At 45.6% G+C, this 8052-nt stretch overlaps 1 long non-coding RNA gene across 2 annotated transcripts; it reads right to left on the reverse strand.

The window, feature by feature from the left end:
* Nucleotides 1-858: 858 nt before the first annotated feature.
* LOC117802285 lies at nucleotides 859-7947 on the reverse strand. 2 transcript variants are annotated; one of them, XR_004625382.1, is made up of 2 exons: nucleotides 7855-7947; nucleotides 859-2713 (listed from the first exon to the last, which is right to left on the reverse strand). It is a non-coding gene; the product is annotated as an uncharacterized LOC117802285 (long non-coding RNA). The 2 variants fall into 2 exon arrangements; XR_004625381.1 differs by lacking the exon at nucleotides 7855-7947 and adding an exon at nucleotides 3420-4043.
* Nucleotides 7948-8052: the final 105 nt, after the last annotated feature.

The following is an 8052-nucleotide window of genomic DNA, read 5'->3' on the forward strand; positions in this document are numbered from 1 at the left end:
GGTTGAAGGGAGTTTGCCTCACCAAGTGTTTTGTTTTTCCAGCTTGGAATGCAAAAGGACGATCATTGCTACAAAAGCTGCAAAGCAATGGAACGGAGGTAAAGAGCTTTAAGATACTCAGATGAAACCTGTGCAAAGGGATACAATGATTGCTCCACCAATTAAAAATAATAGCAACAGCAGAAGTGGCCAAAGGGGTGATATCTGGGACAAGCAGCCCACAGATTCCACGACACCTGCCCTGGAGCTGATCTCATTTGAAATCAGGAGATGTTTTCTCTGAAACTACAGTTTCTGACATGTCCCCTTCCTACGGAAGGAGCCAAGGGAACGGGTTCTGGGTTTAATGGGCAACATGACAAGCCAAGACCTGAACCGTGGCATCTCTGACTGAGCTGAGAGTAGCCATGTCCACATCAATGAGCTGGGATGCTGGGTCATGCCCCGCTGGATTCTTGGCTGGCTTCTGGAAGTTCTCCCTTTTAGGTCGTCCTTTGAGAGAGGAGTGGGCTCTCATATTTTCCAGGCCAGTTTTCTTTGGCCTTCTGGAAGGAAGTACCCCTGAAACAAGAGTGAGCCTTTCTTTTCTTTTCTTTTTTAAGATTTTATTTATTTATTTGACAAAGAAAGAGGCAGTAAGAGAGGGAAGGCAAGCAGGGGGAGTGGGAGAGGGAGAATCAGGCTTCTTGCTGAGCAGGGAGCCGGATGCGGGGCTCGATCCCAGACGCTTAACGACTGAGCCACCCAGGCACCCCAAGAGTGAGCCTTTCTTAGCACAAATGTCCTGGCATTTCAGGGCTCTGTTTTGCTGTGTCCCTACAAGAAGGTCAAAGAGAAAAGAAAAAACAAGTCTTCAAATTTGCTTTCAAAAAATGCACCAGCTGTATTTTGGTTGGATGGACACTTGTCCTGTCTTTTTTTTTATTGTGTTAAAACACACATAACAGAAAGCTTATATTTTATTCATTTAAAAATGTACAATTCAGTGGCATCAAGTACAATCACAATGTTGTGCAACCACCCCCACTCTCTAGTTCCAGAACTTTTTCTGCACCCTTAAAGGAACTTGTGCCCATTAGCAGTCACTCCTCATTCTTACCTCCTCCACTCCTGGCAACCACTGATCTGCTTTTGTCTCTATGGATTTGCCTTTTCTGGGTATCTCGTGGAAAGGGAATCATACAATATGTGGCCTTTTGTGTCTGGCTTTTCTCACTCTAGTATAACGTTCTCAAGTTTTATCGATGTTGTAGCACATGTCAGGACTTCATTCCCTTTACGGATGAACGATATTCCATCGTATGGAGAGACCCTGTTTTATTCATGGGTTGATAGACGTTTAGGTTATTCCCACTTTTCGCGTATTGTGAATGGTGTTGCTATCAACATTTGTGTGCTTTGTTCGAGCCTGTGTTTTCAGCTCCTTTGGGTACGTGTCCAACAGTGGAATTGCTAGGTCATATGACAGTTCTATGTTTTCCTTAGTAAGGGACTGCTAACCCATTTTCCTTCGAGCCTGTGCCATTTTGCATTCCTACCAGCAATGTATAAAGGTTCCAATTTCTCCACATTTTTGCCAACACTTGTTATTTTTCTGTAGTTTCATTGCCAAAAGTGGCTATTAAGGGCTATCTCACTGTGGTTTCGGTTGCGTTTCCCTAATGACTAAGGATGTGGAGCATTTTTTCATGTGCTTATTGGCCATTTGTATTTCTTCTTTGGGCAATCGCTATTCAAGGCCTTTGCTTATTTTTAATTGGCTTGCTTTTGGTTTTGTATTGCTGGGTTGTTAGAGTTCGTGAAATATTCGGAATATCAGACTCTTACCAATATGCAATTTGCAAGTATTTTCTCCTATTCTGTGGGTTGTCTATTTGCTCTCTTGACTGTCCTGTTTTTAAACAGGAGATACGACACAAAGCATGTGGATGTTTTGGAGAAAGGAGTACCAAACTGGGCAGCAACAGCCTTAACAGTTCTGACCTAGGGGAAGTCTCCTTGCTGTCATTTTTTTCTTTCTCTCCCAGCCTGTAGTAGGTAGCCTTCATCCTAGAGTCTCCCTGAAATAAGTACAGCCACGCTAAGTCGTGTAAAGATTCCACGTGCCAGATGTGGTGTCGGGTGCCTTAACGGCATCTGCCTCCATCCTTGTAGCCCGCCAGCAACATGAGAGTTATTAATCCCATTTTACAGATGAGGAAAGCAAGGTGCAGATATGCTTGTGAATGACTGAAGGTCTCCATGGCTCACGAGCAGCAGGGACAGGATCCAAACCCAGGTCTGCCAGACCTCTTCCTACTCACCCACATGTTTGCTAAATTTTGTCCTGGGATGCCCTAGGGCCTCCATGTGGGTGCCTCTGGGGCTGCCTGGCTAGAGGAAGGAGGATCCGTAGCAGGTTTGGGTCCGTGGGGCCGGCATCCACTCCTAACAGAGCAACTCTGCTTTGATCTTTTTTATAATTTGGGGCTTAGGTGTAGGATTTAAAAAAGAAGCAGCAGCAGAAGAAGAAGCTTCCAGTGCTTTAAAAAAGCATTTGAAAACCACTGTTAAATCATGCTGCTTCATGGCAGAAAATCCGAAAGTTCTTATAATTTCTTGTAATATAGAAGTTTGAAGAAAAGTCGGTTGTAAGGGAGCTGTTGTGCAGAAGGTATAAGGTTTCAGTTTGCTAAGTGAATAAGTTCCAGAAATCTGCTGAATCATGCAGTGCCTGTAATTAACAACACGGTATTGAGCCCTTAAAATTTGTTAAGAGGATAGATCCCACGATAAGTGTTTTTACCACAAAAAAACAAAAACAACCACCAAAAAAGCCTAAGGGACACAAGAAAACTTAGGGGGGCGCAGGATAAGTGTATTACCTTGATTGAAGTAATGGGGTCACACATACTTGTGTGTGTTCAATCTTACCGCATTGGACACATTAAATACGTGCAGTTTGTTGTATATCGATAGTACCTCAATTAAGCTATTTTATTTATTTATGTGAGAGAGAGAGCAAGCAGGAGCAGGGGGGAGAAGAATGGGGGAGGGGCAGACTCCCCACTGAACAGGGAGCCCTATGTGGGGCTCCATCCCAGGACCCTGAGATCATGACCTGAGCCGAAGGCAGACGATTAACCGACTGAGCCACCCAGGTGCCCCTCAATTAAGCTATTGTTTAAAAGGAAACCAGTTCTTAGCTTCATTGATAGAAACCTGTTGTGTTGTATTTGCACCCCTCACCCAACACACTCACAGCCACTCCCTCCGTCATGCTATTCCTGCACATTCCACTCCAAGTGGGCGATGTCTGAATTCCCACTCACCAAAGAAAAAAAAAAGAAAAAAGTAGCTTTTGCCAGGGACCACACCCACACAACTTCCTGGCCACCAAGCCTGTCACCATTCATCAGGCAGGTATGCGGCTGGCTCACCTTTGATAGTGTTCTCGTAGCCAAACAGCTTCAGAGACTGTCCAAACCAGAGACACCTATCTTGTTCTTTCATTCTTCAGTCAGCAAAATGAGTCACCACCAACCCTCAGGGGAGTCCTTAGCACTTCGTCAGTTGGCGGTATCAGGAAGAGAGCCGTTGTGCCCCAAACACACGGGTCTGAGGCCAAATCTGAAGACAGCTAGCTTGCAGGGGACTGCCCTCCCAGTCTGACAACTGACTCGGAGGGAGAGGGAGCTGTGTGGCCCAGGGAGGTGGTCCTGAGGCTGCCCATTCCTACGGAACACTTCCGATCATCTAGAAAGTGCTGGGCGCCTCGAGGCGCTGCTCTGGGCCTGGGAATCCCCTGTGCGGGGAAGTAGGTCTGGCCCCCAGCTCCGCATTTCCCTTCTTGGGACACTGCAGCAGCCCTGGGTGAATTACCCCACATTAGAGTCGGCATCTGAGGGTCATGGCTCCGTGAAGACCCAGACCTGTAGAGGGGGTGAGGGGCCTTGTCGTGGCTGTGGGCACGTAGGTTTGTGAAGCCTCTGAGAACTGCGTGCATCTTGGGTTTCTGAACGTTGACTGTGCTGCGTGCCAATAAATTGTTGCCGGGTATCTGCTCAATCATGGCTCTGGTGTGAAATCACATGAAGAGGTTTAATGTTATTTACTCCTCTGGTCAGAGGTGAGGAAAGGGTAAGGGAAAAATTCCCTGCACACCAGAGAAATTGATATCCCAAACTGGAATGCCATTTTATCCTCCCCTTGGGTGGTTTCCCCAACTTACACATTATGCAGGACATCTTGTTTCCTTTGGTTCTCAAAAATTACTCACCTGAGTATTTATTACCAAACACCTATAGGGTGAATGTGCTTCCCATTAGGCACTGACCATGAGTGTTTGGGCCCAAAGGACCTATACACAGAAACTGTGGAACAGGCCGGTGTCAGCAGGATGTGTCTTCCAAAATGATAAACGGCCTTCCTCACCTCCAAACCCTCCCCTGATGAGTTGCCCAGGTACCACTCCCCTTCTCTAATCTAGCCAAAACTTTTCTAAACATTAAACCACTGAAATCACTCCCAGGTCAGGCCCATCAATATGGCGCCATGGCTGCCAGAAGGCCCCTGGTAAAGTACACATAGGGTCGCAGACTCAGCTGCAGGGTGACCCCTTTGTGGGCTCCCCAGACCACAAGATCTAAGGAGATACAGATTAGAGCAAGCTCAGGTTTGTCCTGCCACTTGCTGCTTTGGTGTGCACACCCATGCTGGGCTGGGCCTGACTCCCCTATCCAGGTAAGCGGCAGGGTCTGCAAGCTGCAGCCACGGGAATACATGCTGAGTCATCCCTGAAACACCACATGCCCTGAAGTCGAGAAGGTGCCCCTTTTTCCTCCATCTTGGCTCCTTCATAGCCTAGAAGTTCACCTCTCATTTATTGTCTTCTTCACAATCAAGAAGATTTCTTGCTATGTCCCGAGAAAGAATATGACGAAGAACAGTCTGTTACAGCTCGGCCTGCCTTGCTTCCCGCGTCCCAGAGATTTATACGGTGTGGTGTCTAGTTTTTTGTGACAAAAATTTCCAGCTGGGAGTGATAGGATAGAAGGAAAAGGCACACCCCCACCCCACCCCTCTCCCCACACTGCAAGCTGACGGAGAAATCATTGTGCCATTTGGTCAAGCGCAACAGCCATCTTTAGACTCTCTATTTACCAGAGATGAGATTAGTTGCTATGCCTTTGGAAAACTGTCCTGAAGGCATACGGGAGAGGGGAGCTGAGATTTGGTGGGGACGCATGGTAGCCCTGGAAGGAAAGTGGTACCGTGAGACGCCAGTGCAAACCTTCTAGATCACGGTGTGGTCTTCCTGTTTAGATTTTCCTATTGACCCGAACTAGCAAATCTCAGGAGTCCTGGGTCAGAAAACCCATGGATTTGATGCAGAATGATCTCCGGAATATTCTCTTGGGACTGACAAGATTCCGGTGAGCAAGAAACAGGAAATTTATGCTTGAAGATATGTTTTCTATGAAATGCAAAAAACCGCTGGGGCACCTGGGTGGCTCACTCAGTTAAGCATCTGCCTTCGGCTCAGGTCATGATCCTAGGGTCCTGGGATTGAGCCCCACACTGGGCTTCCTTTTCGGTGGGGATCCTGCTTCTCCCTCTCCCTCTGCCCCTCCCTACCATTCATTTTCCCTCTCTCTCTCTCTCAAGTAAATAAAATCTTAAAAAGAAAAAAAGAAATGAAAAAAAAAAACCAACAACCAAGAAACCCTCCTTGCTCTGAAACAGAATAGATTGTAGGCAGCATTTCAAAGTAATCACAGGACACAATTGAACACAATGGCTTAGGTATACAAAATATGGTTTGTACAAACATGCTTTTTTTTTTTTTTAAGATTTTATTTATTTATTTGACAGAGATAGAGACAGCCAGCAAGAGAGGGAACACAAGCAGGGGGAGTGGGAGAGGAAGAAGCAGGCATAGCGGAAGAGCCTGATGTGGGGCTCGATCCCACAACGCCGGGATCACGCCCTGAGCTGAAGGAGATGCTTAACCGCTGTGCCACCCAGGCGCCCCAACATGCTTTTTTTTAAAACTACATCTTGCCAAATTAATTTCTATAAGCAATGAAGAAAGAAATTGGATTTTTCTGACTAAACATGCTTATTGATTTTTCAAGGTCATGCCTCAAGACGAAGAAAATGGTGAAGGTTTAAAAATTGCAATAGGACTTTATGAAGAACCTGTATTTGGAATAAGATTTTCTATTTCTATTTCAACAAAACCTATCGTTCTTCTAATCAATGAATAGATCTAGGCTCCTACTTTCAGAACAGTGCCTTGTGTTCATGCTGGGATACAGACAGTTCTGAATGTGTTTAGGATTTGAGGAGCTGGCTTGCCCATTTAGGGTCTATTTCCTGGAGCATAAGAAGATTCTAGAAAGTAGGGGCGCCTGGGTGACTCAGTCGGTTAAGCGTCAGACTCTCAGGGTCCTGAGATCAAGCCTGGCGAGCCCCACATTGGCTCTGCACTGAGCATGGGGTGTGCTTAAGATTCTGTCTCTCCCTCTCCTTCCGTCCCTCCTCCCTGCTTACACTCACACTCTCTCTCTCAAAAAAAAAAAAAAANCCAAAAAAAAAAAAAAAAAAAAAAGAATAGATTTCTAGGAAGTAAATTATCCATCTTCTTTCACCTTCCCAATTATATAGCTCACTTGAACAAATAGCAAAATGTATGGTTGGAGTTCATATGATGTGTGTGTGTGTGTTTTTGTCTGTCTGTTTGTTTTTAATGTCCTAATAACAATTTTATCTTGGAACCAAGATTCACACCTGACCTGAGTCTTATTGTTAACCATGAACCAAGACATCCAATTTAAACAATTGGTTTTTTTTTTTTTTTCCAATGCGGGGAAATGGCGCAGTTGTTAATGAGGCAGGAATTCAAAAATAACTCTTTGGACATATAAGTGTTTCGCTTCATACATAAAAACCTAGTGTTACGTTTATACACATCTATACCCCTGCCTACAATGCCACGCCCTCCTCTGACAAAGGTCATGCTTCTGATCAGTGGTCACCCTATAATAAAGCCAAGATGGTTTTACCCAACACTGCAGTTGTCTTGGTGGCCCCTATTCCCAATGCACCTTATTAGACAACACAGATGCATTAATCTCTGTCACTGCAGAAGGTTCTGTTGAATAGCACTGAGCTAAAGGATATTTCCTGCAATTACCTAGAACTAACATCTTTTAAAACTGGTCGTCACCCGTTGGTCGAGCAAACACATGATGGGCCCGCCATCGCAGCGAACGCACACAGTATGCTGGTTCAGCAAAGCCACAGCGAACACTTTTGTTTCCAGAGTTCACATTTCCTGATGCATCAGGCTTCTGGAGCTGTGCCCTTACTCTTCCTAGATCCCACGAATTTATAAACAGTGTTGGCATTCAGTGGAAAATGGGGACATGGCATAAGAAACATGGAACCTGGGGGCGCCTGGGTGGCACAGCGGTTAAGCGTCTTCCTTCAGCTCAGGGCGTGATCCCGGCGTTCTGGGATCGAGCCCCACATCAGGCTCTTCCGCTATGAGCCTGCTTCTTCCTCTCCCACTCCCCCTGCTTGTGTTCCCTCTCTCGCTGGCTGTCTCTATCTCTGTCAAACAAATAAATAAAATCTTCAAAAAATAAAAATAAACATGGAACCTGACAGCTAGAAAAGACGATTGGACCCCTTTTAAATTGTGTCCAAAGGGCATGAGGTCACATTAATTTTGTTCCCATGTGTCGATTTTTCCCGATGCACAGCACAGCAGAGAGGACAGCTGGATTTAACTGGGTTAGAGCTGAGGGAGGACATGCTGCAGGAAAATTACCTTTTGAATGTGTGGCTTTATGTCAACCACATCCCTACCTCAAACAACATGTGGACGGAGCAATGGGGTTTCTCCTCTTACAAAGGTGGCCTAGAGTCGTGGAGAAGGCAGCCCGTTGGCAACAACCCTCTTCCTCAGGGCAAACGCAAGTTAGAAACAGAAACAGAAACAAATTACCTGTTGATTTGATGATTCATTGCTGAAAGATCTAATTGTGAGCATAGGGATTTATTTGT

This window comes from Ailuropoda melanoleuca, chromosome 5, assembly GCF_002007445.2.
Source record: "Ailuropoda melanoleuca isolate Jingjing chromosome 5, ASM200744v2, whole genome shotgun sequence".
Taxonomy (NCBI): Eukaryota; Metazoa; Chordata; class Mammalia; order Carnivora; family Ursidae; genus Ailuropoda; species Ailuropoda melanoleuca.